Raw genomic sequence first — 20992 nt, 5'->3', positions numbered from 1 at the left:
TCTGTAGAAGTTGGTATGATTAATTGGGGACATACAAAATGTTCGTAGTCTCTTGAGGATGTAGTCTCTTGAGAAATGTTTTGCCATAGCTTCAATGTGGTTGGTGGAAGACAGTGTTTGTAATATGTATGCCTCGGGCCTGAAGCACTCAACCAGTTCCACTTCAGCACTGTTGATGCTGATTGGGGCATCTACTCCATGCTTCCTGGTCAATAACTAGCTCTTTCATCTTGCAGACATTGAGCGGACAGCTCTTGTTTTGACACCACATTGCTAAGTTTTCCATCTCCTCTCCGTACTCTGTCTCATCATTGTTTGTGATCTGGCCCACCACAGTGGTGTCATCTGCAAACTTGAGCAGAATTTGCCTGCACAATCATGACTGTATAGGGAGTAAAGTAAAGGGGTGAGAATGCATCCTTGTCAGGACCGGTAACCTGCCCAAATGCTCGTCTGTCGGCTGAACTAAAGAAGGGTCTCAACCCGAACCGTCACCCATTCCTTCTCTCCAGAGATGCCTCCTGTCCTGCTGAGTTACTCCAGCTTTTTGTGTATCGGTGGAACCAGGAACCCGCCCGAAGGCATGCCGGTCGGCGGAACCGGGATGGATCTGGAGACGTCGTATGTGAGGAGCAGGGGCGGTTGGGAGGGGGGGGGGGGGTGAAGAATCCAAACAAACCAAGTATCTTGGCATCAAATTGCAGAATGGTCTGCGTTGGAATGGTCAGACTCATCATGCAACGGTGAAAGCAACAGGTGTCCTAAACTTTCTGAGGTGCAACTTTCATCATTGTTCAACTTCTGTCAAGGAGAAGCTACACTTCACCCTCGTTAGACCTCATTTGGACTTTGCAGTTGCAGCATGGGACCCATACACAAATAAAAAAAATTCTTCCATCGAACGTGTCCAAAGACAGGCAGCTCAATTTGTTACTAACACCTATGAGAGAGAAGCGAGTGTCATGAAACTTCTGAATTCTCTGGGGTGGAACCCTCTCCAAGACAGACGTGAAGCTCACCGTTTGACCCGTTACAGGTCAGCTGCAGGAGACGTCCCGGAACTCAAAGATAACCAAGTGAGGAGAGGAGAGATGTTGGTTCGTGGGAACTGCTCCAGAACATCGAGCGGGCAGGGTGACCAGATTTTGAACATTGAATAATGGCAACAAAAATGGCGACGCCTGCCTGTGTGATATTTGCAAAAAGAATTTCACTGTGCAGTTGCATATATGACAAATAAAGCACTATTGTGGGGCATCGGTGTTGAACATTTTTACGGAGCATATCCTCACATGATTATGGTCTATGGCTCTGAAAAGCAAGGATGCAATGGCAAAGGAGAGTGCTACAACTCGGTCCAAGAGTTTGGAGATGTATTTGGATGGGATCATGGTGTTAAAGGCAGAGCTATAGCCAAAATGTAGGACTCTGATGTAGGTATCATTGTTAACCTGGGGTTCCGGAGATGAGTATGTACAGAGAAACTGCAGTGGATCAAGACATGGAGTTAATTTGCGCCATCATCAGTCTCACGAGGCAGATTGATAAGAGAAATATAAGGCCATGGGATCCAATGAGAAATGTCAAGCTTGATGCAAGATTTTTTTCAGCAGCAGATAGCCAAAGAATGCACTTCTATCAAAGAATATTCATTGATAGATGTGTATCTGCAGTTGACGTTCTACAGATTAAAAATAAAGTTGAAGGCAGCAGTCAAAATATCAGTGGGCTGTTTAAATGGGTAAAGGAGTGCTATGTTGAATTCAGGAGAAGGATGCAGGTAATGCATTTACATTGAATATACAAGGTAAGAGAATACACAATATAAAATGGTAGGACACCAAAAGGGTCAGAGGAATGCCAGGATCCTGAAGTCAGCAGGTGCTTAAAAAACTATAATGTCACAGAATCATAGAGAGATATTACATAGGAATAGGCTGTTTGGCCCATCAGGTCTGCGCCAACGACCTACCACCCATGTTACACAAATCCTGCATTAATCCCAGTTTTTATTCTCCTCGCATTCTCTTCAATTCCTCTCCCCCTCCTGATTCTACCACTTACTTTCAAACCAGGGGCAATTTACTGTGGCCAATTAACCTTCCAACTGGCACATCTTTGGGATGTTGGCAGAAACTGTGAACACCCGGAGGAAACCCAAGGAAGAATTTGCAAACTCCACACAGCCAGTGCCACAGGTTAGGATTGAACCAGATCTCTGGAGCAGTGAGGCAGCGGCTCGACTAGTGTGCTGTTACTTTGTTGCTGTGCACTCCTGCGTACATCATTGGCTGGGGAGGTGGTAGAATCAAAGGCAAAGAGAACGGTCTGGAAGTATATAAAGCAGTCGTTAGATTGGAGTTGGAGGACTGTGTACAGTTTTCATTATTGCAGTTGTAGGGAAGATGCGATAGTGGAGAGGCTGCAGAGCAAAATCAAAAGGATGGTACAGAATCTGGAAGGTTTTAGTTATATGTAGAGATTGATGGGGCTGAGATTTTTTTTGTTGTGTGGCTGAAGGTGATTTAAAAGAGGTGTACACAATTACATGAGGCTAGCACTGGGTCAGCAAATGCCAAGTTGCCTTGGTGAGAGGTTAATTGGGGGCAATGACGTGGGTTATTTCCTTGGAAGGATTCTAGGAGAATTGAATTTAAAAAATACAGAGGTTAGGGTCTGGAATTAAGTTTAAAAGGGTGGTGGGTGCGGAAGCCTACATCACATTTAAGAAGCATCTGGATTATCATTTAAAGTGCTGTAGCCTGCCTATAAAATGAGAGATAGGGGTGGGATTTGCTGATCAGGACATAAAAGACCTCTTTGCTGCAAGTCGACGAAACTCCACGAATAATTAATTCCTCACCATAACCTCATCGCACAATGTTCGAGGAGCAGTGGGGAGAATCAGCAAGCCAATCAGTCAGTCATGTCTTTGCTTTAATAATCATATAACAATTCTCCATAAAACCAAAATGCTAGATATACTTGGAAGAAAATATTTGCGACAAAGTGATATTTCATTCAAAAGTACACAGAAAGCTATATTCTCTTTCAGGGGTAAGCATTTAAAAATGTTTACCTGAACCAGATATTTGCTTCCCCTTGCAGAAGCCACAATCAGCCAGCCCTCCGCTGCTTTTCACCATCCTCAGATTGCGCCCGCCCGAGACCTCCTTCGAGTCTCCGCCGCCCGCTCGCCGTGGGCCCCGCAGCCCGCTCGCTCGCAGCCTGCTTGCCCACCCTGCTCCCCTCCTCCTCTCCCCCCTCTCCCTCTCTTCCTCTCCCCCCCCCCCCCCCTCCCTCCCCCTGTCCCTCCTCCCCTCTCCCCGTCCCCCCTCTCCCCGTCCCCTCTCCCCTTCCCCCTCTCTACTCCCCTCGTCTCTCCCCCTCGTCTCCCCTCCCTTTCTCCTCCCTCCTCTCTCCCCTCTACTCTCTCTCCCCCCTCCCCCCCTCCTCCTCTCCCCCCCCCTCCCCCCTCTACCCCCCTGTCTCCCCCTCCTCTCTCTCTCCCCCCCTTCTTTCTCTCCCCCCTCCGCTCTCCCCATTCCCCTGCCTCTCTCCCCCTTCTCTCTCTCCCCCCTCTCCCCCTCTGCCTCCCCTCCCCCTCCCCCCTGTGTCCCCCCTGGTTAGCACCCCCCCCCCCCCCCCGCAACCACTCCTTGGGGTGACGGGACCCAATGGTCCCCCTTGGTCTAGTAATTCTTAAATGGTTACAAATTTGAGTATGATATTTAGCAAGTTAAATTCTGCTGAAGAACAAAATATGCCATCAAACATTGTCTCATTTAATATAATTAAATAATTGATATTTGAGATAATTGTACTTCGTGTAACTGTTATATGTTATGTATTACCTGTGAATATATCATGTATTTTCACTTAATTGTTCTGCCAATTGGTAATGCTGTGCATTCTGAGATGTATTCATATTTTTATGATAACATTATTGTAATTCTATTATGGGCTTTAATGTTGCCTTTCTAAAAGACAAGCTATTATTTTAACAGCTACATATACATTTTTGTTCACTTTGCTCAATCAATGATGAGATGGGTATTGTTCTTTTGAAAAAAGTTCCAACATTCTTTGCAACTAATATGCGGCCAAAGGGGACATTAAATTAATGTTGTGAAGTGTAAATTAGGTGACCGAAGAATTTTTGGCAGGATTTGCAAAGTTGTTTTTTCGTCTGTAGTAAATGTTCAAAGTCATGTAACTTTCTGCCAAGGGAAGAGGTAAAACGTTGTTTAAATAATCCTGTTTAAATAACTTAATTATTATAACATAATTACTTTACAATAATCATGTATGGATCTTCTAGAAAATTTGTGCGCGTATTTTCCTGTCACCACCATCCAGTGGAAGTAAAAAATGGGCAACTGTATGTTTTTTCACATTTTGCCTATCTTTGAATGCCAGCATCATGGAAACCACTCAGCTCAGGGGAAATCAGTAGTATAATTGACGTGCCATCATATACTCTTGTGTGTCTTGTTTTTAATCTCCAGCGCTTTACTCAAGATGCATGTTTCTGAAATTAGCTCCCTTACTGCCAGATATTACTGCAGACCTTTCTGCCTGCTGTTCTGCTGGCGGCCGTTCACATCAACATTTTCCATTTCAGCTCTCAGGAGGAAAATTAGACAACTAATTACTGATCCAATCAGCACAGAAAGAAATAATGCCCAAGGCCTCGGTAACCTGGTTTTGCATAATATTCTTTGAAGTGGTGTTTTCTTGCATTCAATTTTCCCCTTACTTTTTGAAGCACTGACTTTGCAGAGGAACAATTTCACTGGTATATATACCCCTTGCTCCCCTTTACTTTCCCACCCTCCCAACTTTACTTTGTATAAATGGCAATTCTTTGTATAAATGGCAATTCTTTGTATAATAGAACAGTGAATGACTGGCTATTTAATTATATGGCAAGATAGGGAGAGTGGCCTTAAGGCTTTAGTCAAAACATACCTTCCACTTACCATGGAAACCCCCCCCTAAATAATAAATATGACATGTCAGAGACAAAGATTAACAATCCACAGGCCTGTGGAATTTTTATTTGATTAACAATTTTAAATTTAAAAAACGTCAACGTTGATGAGGAAAACTTTTTTCACACAGTGGTGAATCTCTGGAATTCTCTGCTGCAGAAGGTAGTTGAGGCCAGTTCATTGGCTATATTTAAGAGGAAGTTAGATGTGGCCCTTGTGGCTAAAGGGATCAGGGGGTATGGAGAGAAGGCAGGAATAGGATACTGAGTTGGATTATCAGCCATGATCATATTGAATGGCGGTGCAGGCTCGAAGGGCCGAATGGCCTACTCCTGCACCTATTTTCTATGTTTCTTTGTTTCTATGTCAATAATAATCACCAACTTGACTTAAAAACCCATCCAGTTCACTAATAACTTGTCGGGGGGAAGATCTCCCATCTTTACCGTGTCTAACCTATCTACAACTCCACCCACAACAATGTGCTTGAATCTTAAGAGCCCTCTGAAAAGGATAAGCAGGCCATACAACCGCAATAGCCAGGGTAACAAGGGATGGGCAATAATCCTGACCTTGGCAGCAATTCTAAGATCCTGCAAAATGAATGAATAGAAGTAAAATTTCACTTTTTTTCCAGCTGAAGTTACTGGCATGGAGCATTAACAATACTACTTGAAAGTGGAACTTCCTGGTCACCTAAATCTATTGTTCTATGATTCCAGCTTCTGTTTGATTGGATTAAGAATTTGAAAAGTAACAAGGCTGAGAAAAAATTTCTACAAAAATGTTCCTTTGTTATAAATAGCTAAGTTAGCAGCTACTGCAGTGTTTTAGACAGATTGCACCAAATAGAATTAGGTCCGCTTATTTTGCAACTGCTATGTTGCATAATTAAGCTCAGCTACATAATATTGACAACATTTTGACAGGTTGTTTAATTAAAATGTTATGCTGAGTTTCTTGAGTTATGCTCAGTTGGACTGAAAAGGTGAGTTTATAATTTACACTTGGACTAATTCCATTTTGTGGTTGTGCAATTGCTAACTAATCTTAGTGCAAGAATTTTATTTTTATTAGAGATCATGGCTTGAGCTAGTAACTCCAAGCCTTACAGTAGGAGAACATCTCTTGATTCCCATTTTTAATCATTTTTTGATCCATATTTTGTTAAATCTAGTGATTCCAAATGAAAAGTAAATGAAGCATTGAGTAAGGCAAACCAGCCAGCACAGCACTTTATTTAGCGATTCGCCAGGCAGCCTGTGAAATATATTCTGAGGGCGAGCATTTTTGAAACAAAAAGGCACATTTCAGATGGACAGCAGAATTGTACAATGAATAAAAATGGGAAATAGTAAAAAAAAAAAGACAGGATTTAAATGTGTGAGACTGGGAGGCTACAAAATTTAACGCGTCTCTGCTTTTAGTAGTTATAGACAACTGGGAGGCCTGGTCCCCCAATGCAACCCGTTCATCAATGCAATATATTCCACCACGCACCCGTTCCCGAATATTCCAGCACTCACCCATAGCCCCCAACTGTACAGGGGCATATCACATGCACTGCCTCCCCTCCTCTTGCTTTGAGGACTTTAAAAAATAACTAGACCAAGTGCAGACCCGTTGGGTCTGTTCCCCCAAAGTGTGGTTGCGGGGGAGGGGGGGGCTGTGGGGGGGGGGGGGGCGGCATGCGGCGTCACACATACTAACTACCCCCGCACTCAAGCTAATTACCCCCTTAATATTATATTAATATTATTAATTTGCTCCTTTTACCCCATAAACACCCTATCTACTGACACATAGCCCCCAACTTGCAGTCACGTCTAGAGAGGCGGCGGGGGGGTAGAGAGTGAGGGCAGAGAGAGAATGGGGAGTGACAGAGAGAGGGGCAGAGTCAGAAGGGCAAGAGACAGAGGGAGAGAGGGGAGGAGGAGAGGGGGGGGGGGGGGGGGGTGAGGGGGGGAGGGTGGGGGAGGAGGGGTGAGAGAGATGGGAGGAGAGAGAGGGAGGAGAGAGAGGGGGGCTGAGGGGGGGAAGGGAGGAGAGGGAGGGGACGGGAGGAGGAGTGAGTGATGGGGGAAAGGGAGGGGGGTTATGGGGTGGAGGGAAGAGGTAGGGGATGGGTGGAAGGGAGGGGGGAAGGGGGTTTAGGGGAGGGAGGGGTGGATGTGGGAGAGGAAGGGGGGAGAGAGAGAGAGCGAGAGGGAGGAGAGGCGGAGAGAGTGAAATGCAATCGTGCGCCACGCATTCAGAATGTTCTGGAAATGAAGCGTCCGCGTCTCATGCACGAAAGCTGTCGGCAGCTCTATGGAATTCAGGAGAGCAGCCTGCCGCGTCACACACAACTAACCCCCCCTCCAACCACCGCTCCCTCCCTCCCCCCTCTAACCACCGCCCCCCTCCCCTCTCCTTAGTGATGTTAAGTGACAAATAATTCAATTCAATTCAATGAAAAACAATGGAATCAACCAGACAGGCTGGGCAGGGCCACCAGGCAGGCTGGGGGGGCAGGGCCGGGCAGGGCCAGTTGGGCCAGGGGCAAAGGCATTGTGAGGTCAGCGGGCCGGGCGGGGGCCACCAGGCAGGCTGTGGGGTGGCAGGGCCAGTTGGGCCAGGTGCAAAGGCATTGTGAAAGGGAGGGAGGGAGGGGAGAGATCTCCCACCCCTGTCCCATTGTGATTAGACATCTTTGAGATGGCGCTGTGAGTCATGCAGAAGTTTGATTTTAGTGGGATCATGTGGAGGTTCCAATCTCCCACACCTGTCCCATAGTGATGTCATATATGTAAATCAGATCCATTGCGATTGGACATCTGTGAGGTGGCACTTTGGCTCATGCAGCAGTTTGATTTTAATTTTTTTTGATGTTTTGTGAACAATTAATCGACGAAATCTAGAGAGGTGTGGATTTCTGAACTCATAAGTTGAATCCCTACCGAAATTGTAAAAATCTCCGCGTTTTTGCATCTGGTTTTCGAGGAGATACGTTTCACATGCAAAATAACACGCACTCATCCATACGCACACACACACACACACACACACAGTTTTAATAGTATACTAGACCAAGTGCAAACCCGAGGCGACAAAATGATGAGTGGGTGGGGGGGGGGGGGGGGGGGGAGGATTTTATTTAAAAATGTGTACATGAAAATGTCAAATGTTTTGAGGAGTGCATTAGTCAATGTAAAAGCGAATTCTAGGAATCAAAGGCCAAATCTGACACCCACAAACAAACACACGCACACAGAGGTTTAATAGATAGATAGATAGATAGATAGACAGACAGACAGACAGACAGACAGACAGACAGACAGACAGACAGACAGACACTTGCTTCCTCCCCTTCCCCCTCCTGTTCAGCTAAAAACATGCTGGAAGGACTAGGTGTTCATCGATTGCAACTTTGTTGTAAGCTGGACCAGCAAGGATTTTAACTGCAAAATTTTTCTTAAACTTGAATTTCTAAAGTTAAAATTTATGAATAAAGTAAAATATTACATCAATCTGCATGAAACGTAACACATACCACCACAGGACAATGGTGAGTAAGGTGGTGCAAATATTTTAGCGCTATCGTGTACCGTTTTGGCGTAGGTCCTTGATCATACACATATACACACATCAGAATCAGAATCAATTTATTTGTCATTTGGACCCCTGGAGGTCCAAACGAAATGCCGTTTCTGCAGCCATACAATACACACAAATAGACCCCAGACACAACATAATTACATTTAACATAAACATCCATCACATAACTGTGATGGAAGGCCAAATAAACGTATCTCTCCACTGCACTCTCCCCCCCCCCGATGTCAGAGTCAAAGTCATAGCCCCCGGCTGGCGATGGCGATTGTCCCGCGGCCATTGAAGCCACGCCGGGTGGTGCGAGGTCGCACACCGGGTCTTGATGTTGGAGCCCCCGGTGTGCGCTCGCAAAGTCCGCGGCCATTCCAGCCGCGCGGGGCAGTGATGTAGGCCCCGCTCCAGGAGCTCTTCGACCCCGCAACTCGGGCGGGAGAAGTCGCCACCGCAGAAGCCCCGAAAAGCGGTCTCCCCCCCAGGGAGCCGTGGGCTCGGCGCCGTCGTCCACAGACCTGTAGAGAGCCTCCGACTCTCCGGCAGCAGCAGCAGCAGCAGCAGCAACAGCACCAGCAGCAGCAGCAACAGCACCAGCAGCAGCAGCAACAGCACCAGCAGCAGCAGCGCTCCTCCACCGCTCCGGACCCGGCCAGCTCCGCCACGGTGAGGTGAGTCGACACCTGAGTCCCCGGTCTCTTCCTGTTGGAGGCCGCTCCTCGTTGCGGCCTCAACGACGACTGAGGCCCGACGAGAAAAGGTCGGGTCTCAGTGCAGGGAGAGATTCAAAAAGTCCACCCCCCCACACACACACACCAACATAAAATAACAAACACTACATAAAAACACAGACAAAAATAATAAAAACGCGGACAGGCTGCAGAGGCCGCTGCTGGCCAGAGCCGCGCCGCCTAGATAGATAGAAACAAACAAGATGAGAGTTTTAGTAATATACTAGACCAAGTGCAGACCCGTTGGGTCTGCTCCCCCAATGGTGTGATCCCCCAACCCAAGATTCCACCATGCACCCGTCTCCTCCAACGGAACTGAACCCGTTCCCAAATGTAAGATTCCAGCATTCCCCTGCCTCCCTCAGCAGTGGATTAAAAAGCAATTCCAATTTCACCTTCCCTGCCTGCTGCAGCAGTTCCAATTGCAATACCAATTGGCCCTCCCCCTCCTGTTGAAGCACTTGCTGTGATATCCCATTGAGGTGAAAAGTTCAGAGTGTTCCTGTCTTGCAACTTTGTTTTGAAGTGTGTTGGAAGCCGATAGGAAGGAGCAGCTAATCAAAAGGCAGACAGGCAGCCGGAAGGACGGCAGGTGGCAGCCACAGACTTTTATATAATAATAGATAGATATACAAGACCGTGGGACCCATTAGGCTCCATTCCCCTACCCGGGGGCCGCATCACACAGGAGGACTGTTCCCCGAATGCAATATTCCACCACTCATCCATAACCCCCAACTCCAGAACCCCCAACTGCACAGGCATGGCTGACGGGTTCCCATTGTAACATAACCCTCTCCCACACACTAACCCATCCTCACACACACTAACCCCCCATACATACATGCACACGACCCCCCCACACACACACTAACCCTGCACACACACACACAATAACCCCCCCCACTGACACAAACCCCCCTGCCCCACACACTAACCCTCCCCACACACACTAACCCCCCCCACACACACTTACTCCCCCCACACACATTAACCCCCCCACAAACACTAACCCCACACACACACACTAACTCCCCACACTCCTAACAGGTGTGGGACCAGCATTCTGGCAGGCAGGTTTGCCACTGCTACAAATGCGAAAAGTGCATCCAGGTAGAGCTCCTGAAGGGCCGTGTTGGGGAACTGGAGAAGCAAGTGGATGACCTCCGGTTCGTACGAGAAACGGAGTCGTTCCTCGACAAGTCCTACGGTACGATTGTTACACCTAAGGTACTGGAAGAGAGAAGATGGGAGACAGTGAGTAAGGGAGGGAAGCATGGAATGCCAACGTCCCCGGGTGGTGTACCTCTTGTAAACAGGTTCATCCGCTTAGAAGCTGTTGGGACAGAACACGTGAGCGGCGGACTGGCTTGCGATGCGAATAGGGCTGTTGAGCAAAAACCAAAAAGGCCTAAGGCAGGCAAGGCCATTGTAGTGGGAGACTCCATTGTGAGAGGTACGGACAGGGGTTTCTGCGGCAACAGACGGGATGCAAGGATGGTGTGCTGCCTTCCCGGTGCCAGGATCCAGGATGTCACGGACAGAGTGCAGAAAATACTCAAGGGCGAAGGTGAACATCCGGAAGTGGTAGTGCATGTCGGCACAAACGATGTCGGAAAGAAGGGGATGAATATTCTGCAGCGTGACTTTAGAGAGCTCGGAAAAATGTTGAAAAGTAGGACCTCCAGGGTTGTTATCTCCGGTTTGCTTCCAGTTCCCCGTGCTGGCGAGAGCAGGAACAGGGAGATACGGGACCTGAACGTGTGGCTGAGGAACTGGTGCACGGGGCAGGGATTTAGATTCTTAGATCACTGGGATCTGTTTTGGGGTAAGGGGGAACTGTACAAAAGGGACGGATTGCATCTTAACAGCTGTGGGACCAGCATTCTGGCAGGCAGGTTTGCCACTGCTACACGGGTTGCTTTAAACTGAATAAGGGGGATGGGGTGTCGAATGGGATAGTGGAGGATGGAGTTAAAGGGAAAGGGTTTCTTAAATGTGTGAGAGTAGAGACCGAGGGGTGTAAAATGAGGCTGGAAGCAATAGGTAGCAAGGTGAAAAGTAAAAGTGGCAGGCAGACAAAACCCGGGCAAAAATCAAAAAGGGCCACTTTTCAACATAATTGTATAAGGGGTAAGAGTGTTGTAAAAACAAGCCTGAAGGCTTTGTGTCTCAATGCAAGGAGCATTCGTAATAAGGTGGATGAGTTGAATGTGCAGATAGCTATTAATGACTATGATATAGTTGGGATCACGGAGACATGGCTCCAGGGTGACCAAGGCTGGGAGCTGAATATCAAGGGATATTCAATATTCAGGAGGGATAGAGAGAAAGGGAAAGGAGGTGGGGTAGCATTACTGATTAGAGAGGAGATTAATGCAATGGAAAGGAAGGACATTAGTTTGGAGGATGTGGAATCGGTATGGATAGAGCTGCGAAACACTAAGGGGCAGAAAACGCTGGTGGGTGTTGTGTACAGGCCACCTAACAGTAGTAGTGAAGTTGGAGATGGTATCAAACAGGAAATTAGAAATGCGTGCGACAAAGCAAAATAGTTATAATGGGTGACTTCAATCTACATATAGATTGGGTGAATCAAATTGGCAGGGGTGCTGAGGAAGAGGATTTCTTTGAGTGTATGCGGGATAGTTATCTAAATCAACATGTAGAGGAACCAACGAGAGAGCAGGCTATTTTAGACTGGGTATTGAGTAATGAGGAAGGGTTAGTTAGCAATCTTGTTGTATGTGCCCCCCTTGGGCAAGAGTGACCATAATATGGTTGAGTTCTTCATTAGGATGGAGAGTGACATTGTTTATTCAGAAACAATGGTTCTGAACTTAAAGAAAGGTAACTTTGAGGGTATGAGACGTGAATTGGCCAAGATTGACTGGCAATTAATTCTAAAAGGGTTGACGGTGGATATGCAATGGAAGACATTTAAAGACTGCATGGATGAACTACAAAAATTGTTCATCCCAGTTTGGCAAAAGAATAAATCAGGGAAGGTAGTACATCCGTGGATAACAAGGGAAATCAGGGATAGTATCAAAGCGAAGGATGATGTGTACAAATTAGCCAGAAATAGCAGCATACCGGAGGACTGGGAGAAATTCAAAGACCAGCAGAGGAGGACAAAGGGCTTAATTAGGAAAGGAAAAATAGATTATGAAAGAAAACTGGCAGGGAACATTAAAAACTGACTGCAAAAGTTTTTATAGATATGTGAAAAGAAAGAGATTAGTTAAAACAAAAATAGGTCCCTTGCAGTCAGAAACAGGTGAGTTGATCATGGGGAACAAGGATATGGCGGACCAATTGAACTTTGGTTCCGTCTTCACGAAGGAAGACATAAATAATTTGCCGGAAATAGCAGTGGACCGCGGGTCAAAGGAGTTGGAGGAATTGAGTGAAATCCAGGTTAGCCGGGAAGTGGTGTTGGGTACATTGAATGGATTAAAGGCCCATAAATCCCCAGGGCCAGATAGGCTGCATCCCAGAATACTTAAGGAAGTAGCTCCAGAAATAGTGGATGCATTAGTAATAATCTTTCAAAACTCTTTAGATTCTGGAGTAGTTCCTGAGGATTGGCGGGTAGCAAACGTAACCCCACTTTTTAAGAAGGGAGGGAGAGAGAAAACGGGGAATTACAGACCAGTTAGTCTAACATCGGTAGTGGGGAAACTGCTAGAGTCAGTTATTAAAGATGGGATAGCAGCACATTTGAAAAGTGGTGAAATCATTGGACAAAGTCAGCATGGATTTACGAAAGATAAATCATGTCTGACGAATCTTATAGAATTTTTCGAGGATGTAACTAGTAGCGTGGATAGGGGAGAACCAGTGGATGTGCTGTATCTGGACTTCCAGAAGGCTTTCGACAAGGTCCCACATAAGAGATTAGTATACAAACTTAAAGTACACAGCATTGGGGGTTCAGTATTGATGTGGATAGAGAACTGGCTGGCAAACAGGAAGCAAAGTGTAGGAGTAAACGGGTCCTTTTCACAATGGCAGGCAGTGACTAGTGGGGTACCGCAAGGCTCAGTGCTGGGACCCCAGCTATTTACAACATATATTAATGATCTGGATGAGGGAATTGAAGGCAATAGCTCCAAGTTTGCGGATGACACTGAGCTGGGGGGCAGTGTTAGCTGTGAGGAGGATGCTAGGAGACTGCAAGGTGACTTGGATAGTCTGTGTGAGTGAGCAAATGTTTGGCAGATGCAGTATAATGTGGATAAATGTGAGGTTATCCATTTTGGTGGCAAAAACAGGAAAGCAGACTATTATCTAAATGGTGGCCGACTAGGAAAAGGGGGAGATGCAGCGAGACCTGGGTGCCATGGTACACCAGTCATTGAAAGTAGGCACACAGCGGGTGCAGCAGCATCTATGGAGCGAAGGAAATAGGCAACGTTTCGGGCCGAAACCCTTCTTCAGACCCTTCTTCAGAGGTTCTACTGCAGTTGTACAGGGTCTTGGTGAGACCACACCTGGAGTATTGCGTACAGTTTTGGTCTCCACATCTGAGGAAGGACATTATTGCCATAGAGGGAGTGCAGAGAAGTTTCATCAGACTGATTCCTGGGATGTCAGGACTGTCTTATGAAGAAAGACTGGATAGACTTGGTTTATACTCTAGAATTTAGGAGATTGAGAGGGGATCTTATAGAATCTTACAACATTCTTAAGGGGTTGGACAGGCTAGATGCAGGAAGATTGCTCCCGATGTTGGGGAAGTCCAGGACAAGGGGTCACAGCTTAAGGATAAGGGGGAAATCCTTTAAAACCAAGATGAGAAGAACTTTTTTCACACAGAGTGGTGAATCTCTGGAACTCTCTGCCGCAGAGGGTAGTCGAGGCCAGTTCATTGGCTATATTTAAGAGGGAGTTAGATGTGGCCCTTGTGGCTAAGGGGATCAGAGGGTATGGAGAGAAGGCAGGTATGGGATACTGAGTTGGATGATCAGCCATGATCATATTGAATGGCGGTGCAGGCTCGAAGGGCCGAATGGCCTACTCCTGCACCTAATTTCTATGTCTATGTTTCTATGTAACCCTACCCATACACACTAACCCCGCACGTACACTAACCCCCGCCACACACACTTACTCCCCCACACACACTATCCCTCCCACACATTAAACCCCTCACACACACTAACCCCCCCACACCCACTAACCCCCCCACACACTTACTCCCCCCACACACACTAACCCCCCCACACATTAACCCCCCCCCACACACACACTAACCCTACCCACACACACTAACCCCGCACATACTATAGCCCCTCACACACACTAACCCTACCCACACACACTAAACCCCGCACACACACTAACCCCCTCCACACATACTTACTCCCCCACACGCTTACTCCCCCACACACACTAACCCTCCCAGACATTATACCCCTCACACACACTAACCCTCCCCACACACCCTAATCTCCCACACACACTAATCCCTCCAACACACTAACCCCCCTTAACGCCATTAACCCCTCACCCACTACCCCCCCCCCCCCCACATATATGAACCCCCTCCACAGACTACCAGTCTCTCTGTCTCTCTCTATCTTTATATCTGTCGCTCTGTCACCTCTCCATCCCTCTCCTTTTCCTTATCCTCAGTCACTATCAGGTGGCAGCTGAGATACCATTGTGATGTCATTGTCGGGTGGCGGAATGTTCATGGCAGCGTATGTAAATGAGATCACATTGTGATTGGGAGTGAGAGATGCCATTGTGACGTCAGTTATTCTTCTCAAAGTGGGCTTTTTTAAACGTTTAAATATCAATACCTTGTGAAATATAACATCAAATCTGAAGGAGACATTATAGGAAGGCAAACGGGACAACAGTGAGTAAGGTGTTGCAAACATTTTAGCTTTGCAGTGTACCGTTTTGGCATAGGTCCCCCCCACAAACACACACATATAGATAGATATATGGATAGATAGGTACAAGATGAGACTTTTAGTAGTATACTAGACCAAGTGCAGACCCGTTGGGTCTGCTTCACCAACGCACCCGTTCCCTACCCGTAGCCCCCAAGGGAGGCATGGTCCTCATGAGAACGTACGTAAGATTCCAACACTCCCCTTTCCTTCCTCAGCAGTGATCTTAAAAGAAATTCGGAAAAAATGTAAAAACTTGTGAAAGTTGCCATTTTTAAAGCTTTATTTGCGAATAACGTGTCAAATAAAGGATGAAATTTCTTTGAGGCTGGTCTCTGCTAGCAGAGCCATGGTGACATCATCAGTTGAAACTGGTGGTTTTAATTTCAAAGTCTTTTGACTTTTTTAGACTTTTAATCAGTACTAAGTACGTAAGTTTATTGGCCAAGTATTCATACACAAGGAATTTGCCTTGGTGCTCCACCCACAAGTAACAACATGACATACAGTGACAGTTATGAATGACTCAGAAAACACTAAACATAAATAATAATAAAACATTAATGATAAAACACCATTGATCAAGCATGTGAACCAACAAAATATCAGATCAAAGGGAGGCTACAGATTTTTGGCCAGGGTGTGGCCAGGGTGTGAGGGGTCACAGATGATCTTGCCCGTTCGCTGCCTGGCCCTTGCAGTGTACAGTTCATCAATGGAGGGAAGGTTGCAGCCAATAACATTCTCTGCTGATCGGACGATTCGCTGCAGCCTCTGGATGTCATGCTGAGCCAAACCAGACCACGATAGACCATGGGAACAGACTCTACGATGGCCGTGTAGAATTGAACCATCATTGCCTGTGGCAGATTGTGCTTCCTCAGCTGCCATAGGAAGTACATCCTCTGTTGTGCCTTTTTGACTGTGGAGTCGATGGTAGCCCCCCACTTAAGGTCCTTGGAGATGATGGTTCCCATGAACTTAAAAGACTCCACACATGTGACTGTGACTGTGGTGGTGTTTGAGTGGGGTGAGGGGAGGGGAAGCTCTCCTAAAGTCAACAACCAATTCCACTGTCTTAAGAGCATTGAACTCCAGGTTGTTGCGATGGCACCAGGTCACCAGCTGTGGCACTTTCTGTCTGTAGGCAGATTTCTCCCCATCCTGGATCAGGGTTGTGTCGTCCGCAAACTTGAGAAGCTTGACAGAGGTGTCTGTGGAGGTGCAGTCGTTGGTGTAGAGAGAGTAGAGGAGAGGAGAGAGTACGCAGCCTTGCGGTGCTCCTATGCTGAGTGTTTGCGGGTCTGAGATGTGCTTTTCCAGCCTCGCATGCTGCTTCCTGTCTGTCAGGAAGCTGGTGATCCACCGACAGAGGGGTTCAGGCACAGTCAACTCTGAAGGTTTGGAGTGTAGTAGCTCTGGCACAATGGTGTTGAATGCAGAGCTAAAATCAACAAACAGGATCCTCGCATAGGTCCCCTGGCGGTCTAGGTGCTGTAGGATGAAGTGCAGGCCCAGGTTGACTGTATCATCCACAGATCTATTGGCCCGATATGCAAACTGCATAGGATCCAGCAGGGGTATCATGATATTTTTCAGCTTGGCCAGCACAAGCCTTTCGAATGTCTTCATGACTACAGAGGTCAGTGCGACAGGCCTGTAGTCATTAAGACAAGTAATCCTTGCCTTTTTGTGTACAGGGACAATAGTGGACACTTTGAAGCAGGCAGGGACAGTACATGTTTGCAAGGACTGGTTGTAAATGTCTGTACAGACCAGTGCCAGCTGTTTGGGACAGACCTTAAGAGTAGAGGCGGGAAACATTGTCAGGTCCTGGAGAATTTCGTCTTTTTTGTCTTCTGTAAAGCCTCTTCGCCTCCTCTATTTATATTGTTGATATTGGATATGGTTGTGCAGCACTGAGGGTGTGGGTGATTGGGTGTGAAGTGGTGATTGGAGAGGGTGGGTGCAGAAGGGCCCAGTCTTTGCAGACTGAGGTCAGGCTATGAGTGGGTGTGAAGTGTTGGTTGGGTGGGAAATGGTCCAGTCTTTTTGTACTGGAGTCTTGCCTTAAGTAGGTGTGAAGTGGTGAATGGGAAGGAGAGGGTGCAGGGCCCATTCTTTGTAGACTGGGGTCTGGCTGTGTTGGTTGAGGAGGGGGTACCAGGTTTTACGTTTCTGATTTTTGAACCTGCATTCAGGTTCTTGAACTCATTCAGGTTGTTGGTCAGCTGACGATTGTCCAAAGAGCAGGGGGCTTTCCTCTTGTAGCTGGTAATTTCTTGCAAGCCTTTCCAAACTGAAGAAGAGTCACTAGCTGAGAACTTGCTCCTCAACTTCTCAGAGTACCTTTCCTTGCAGCTCTTTCCTCTTCTCAGTGTGTACTTGGCCTGCCTGTAGAGGTCAAGAAGAAATCGAGAAATAAAGCATAAAATGTTCAGATAAGGTGCTCCCTGCCTCAACGGGAAAATATCAATCGGAATATGTAAAAATGTAATCGTTCCCGCGTAATGCTTTTGGGAAGATGTACACACACACACACAGGTATGTGTGTGTGTGTGTATATATAGATAGATGTGTGTGTGTGCGTATATATATAGGTAGATGTGTTTCCGGCAGCCAGTCCATAAAGGAAGATTTAATCATCGTATGAATAAAGTGTGTTTTAGGAGTTATTACCTTTTTATTTAAAGTGAAGTCTCAATACTGTGTGTTTGGGAAGGAACTGCAGATGCTGGTTTCTCCCGACGAGACACAAAATGCTGGAATAACACTGGAGAGAAGGAATGGGTGACTTTTCGGGTCGAGACCCTTCTTCAGACTGAAAGCTGCATGTTGCTTCATCAGAGCAACATATCTCAGAAGAGGAGCTTAAATCAGGATTTAACGCATGAACACAACATTCTGGAGAAACTCAGCAGGTCAGGCAACATTTCTGGCGACATTTCCCCTTTAACAAGTGAATAAGGTTATATAGAGGGACGAGTATCCTGATACATGAAACATAAAACTGGGATGCAGGAAAGCAAGTAAGTAGGTAGGCAGATAGAATGTTGGCCATTTTATGAGAGGAAAGGTGCACAAAAGTGGGGAAGCCTTACAAGTGATTTAACCGCAACTGGTGGTCCGACACCGTCATTAATCTGGACATAATTATGTGAATGCATTTGTAATCTTCCCGGAAGTCCTTCAAAAATGTGGTGCCTAGGCCGGGTGAGGCAGCCGATCCTGACGTCATCGGGATTTCTGTGCCGATCAATGGGTCGAATTTGTCCCCTAGTGCTGGGGCTCTGGAGCTCCAATACGGCCGGAGTCGGCAGATCCGTTCAAATAGTCGAGCTCCAAAACCAATTTTGTGGGCCGGTAACTCGGCCTCTGGGCGGCCGAGGTGAACCATTCTGGGGGCTGTGACCTCTATGCGTCCAGTAAAATCGATACTCCAGGAAGGCTCTGGAACCAAGGGTGCCAGGAAATTGATGGTGGACCTGTGCAGTTGAGTCGCTGAAGATATTCAAGGCCATTGAACAAAATATGTACTTACCATGGAATGAGTACAAAGAAGGCTCAATAAATTGGTTTGTGAGTTGCCTTTACTCGTTGGAAGAATGATATGTTTTTAAAAACATACAAGACACTGAGGTGGCTTGACATTGTAGATACTGTAAGGTCCTGTAGAAAAATGGAACTACAGATGCTGGTTTTTTTTTTTAAAAGGACACAAAGTGCTGTTTAGAGTGAAATGTAGAGTAAGGGGACATAATTTCAAGCCCTTAAAACTCTTGAGTGGAGAAATTTATTTTCTGAGAATCATCACTCTTCAGAATATTTTATTCTCAAGAGCTGCAGATGCTGGATCATTAAGTGTATTCAATGCTGAGATAGATTTTAGGATTCCAAGAATTAGAAATGACGCACACAATTACATCAGTCATGATTTTGTTGAATGGCAGAAGAGACTGGAGGGGCAGAATGACCTACTTCTCCTGTATCTTACGTTGCTTTTTGTTTTGTTTTGACTCTTAGTTTTGGAAAACATGGCAACCATAAGACCTGTTTGTATTAGGAAATGTGTGTGGAATGTTGAGCAGCCTTACAGGCAAACACCCTGTTTAATAAAATGTTGAAACCAAAATGATGTCACCAAATGATGCAGGAAAAATGTTCCCAATGTTGGGGGAGTCCAGAACTAGGGGCCACAGTCTAAGAATAAGAAACATAGATACATAGAAAATAGGTGCAGGAGTAGGCTATTCGGCCCTTCGAGCCTGCACCGCCATTCAATATGATCATGGCTGATCATCCAACTCAGTATCCTGTTCCTGCCTTCTCTCCATACCCCCTGATCCCTTTAGCCACATCTAACTCCCTCTTAAATATAGCCAATGAACTGGCCTCAACTACCTTCTGCAGCAGAGAATTCCAGAGATTCACCACTCTCTGTGTGAAAAAAGTTTTCCTCTTCTCGGTCCTAAAAGATTTCCCCCTTATCCTTAAACTGTGACCCCTTGTTCTGGACTTCCCCAACATCGGGAACAATCTTCCTGCATCTAGCCTGTCCAACCCCTTAAGAATTTTGTAAGTTTCTATAAGATCCCCCCTCAATCTTCTAAATTCTAGCGAGTACAAACCGAGTCTATCCAGTCTTTCTTCATCTGAAAGTCCTGACATCCCAGGAATCAGTCTGGTGAACCTTCTCTGTACTCCCTCTATGGCATGAATGTCTTTCCTCAGATTAGGAGACCAAAACTGTACGCAATACTCCAGATGTGGTCTCACCAAGACCCTGTACAACTGCAGTAGAACCTCCCTGCTCCTATACTCAAATCCTTTTGCTATGAATGCTAACATACCATTCGCCTACTTCACTGCCTGCTGCACCTGCATGCCTACTTTTAATGACTGGTGTACCATGACACCGAGGTCTCGTTGCATCTCCCCCTTTCCTAATCGGCCACCATTCAGATAATAAAGGGGAGGCCATGTAAAACTGAGATAAGAAAAAACATTTTCACCCAGAGAGTTGTGAATTTGTGGAATTCTCTGAACAACAGAACAACAGAGGAGGATGACTGAACTTTGGTGCTTTCCCTCACAGTGGGAAACTTTGATTCCGCTGTGTGGGGATGTTTGTGTTAAAGACTATCGTGTTCTGTGTTCTTCTTTTTATTCGTATGGCTGTATGGTGCCCACAAATTTCACTGTACCAATTGGTGCATGTGACAATAAATGTCTCTTGTCTCTTGTGTTGTCACATAGGCAGTAGAGGCCAATTCACTGGATCAATTTAAAAGAGAGTCAAATAGAGCTCTAGGGGCTAGCGGAATCAAGGGATATGGGGATAAGGCAGGCACAGGTTACTGATTGAGGATCAGCCATGATCACAATGAATGCTGGCTCGAAGGACCAAATGGCCTCCTCCTGCACCTATTTTCTATGTTTCTAATCAATGCAGCACACACTCCTTTCTACTTCAGATCAGATTAGAACATCAAATCCAACTGATTTGTGGATAGATGATAAAGGATAAAGGGTATTAATTGTTATATCTGTCATGTTCTCACGAATGTTTCTATACCTTGATAACTTGGGTATTTGGATCGAAAGCATGGTCGTTTACAAAAACTGGATCCCAAAAGGATGTCAGTGGAAGGCAGTGTTATGAAACTTTGGTTTTCACAACAAATCATTTTGCACCGACCAAATTTTGCACTCCCTATTTCTTAAGATAACTTTCCACTGTGCATGAGAAACCATTCATACCATTTTTTTTGTATTT

The 20992-nt window shown here is 46.2% G+C and overlaps 1 protein-coding gene and 1 long non-coding RNA gene across 8 annotated transcripts in view; one reads left to right on the top strand and one right to left on the bottom strand.

Moving 5' to 3' along the window:
* LOC129696512 (uncharacterized) overlaps nt 1–3212 on the bottom strand; it is a 75194-nt gene extending 71982 nt beyond the window's left edge. Inside the window, exon 1 of the long non-coding RNA XR_008723338.1 lies at nt 3080–3212. This is a non-coding gene — a long non-coding RNA (uncharacterized LOC129696512). The remainder of the gene's footprint in view (nt 1–3079) is intronic.
* The window catches only part of stau2 (staufen double-stranded RNA binding protein 2), a 345477-nt gene that overhangs the window by 119032 nt on the left and 205453 nt on the right, over nt 1–20992 (top strand). The window lies entirely within an intron of this gene.

The sequence above is a fragment of the Leucoraja erinacea genome, chromosome 4, assembly GCF_028641065.1.
Source record: "Leucoraja erinacea ecotype New England chromosome 4, Leri_hhj_1, whole genome shotgun sequence".
In the NCBI taxonomy this organism is placed as follows: Eukaryota; Metazoa; Chordata; class Chondrichthyes; order Rajiformes; family Rajidae; genus Leucoraja; species Leucoraja erinaceus.
This window is presented reverse-complemented; position numbering and strand designations above follow the sequence as displayed.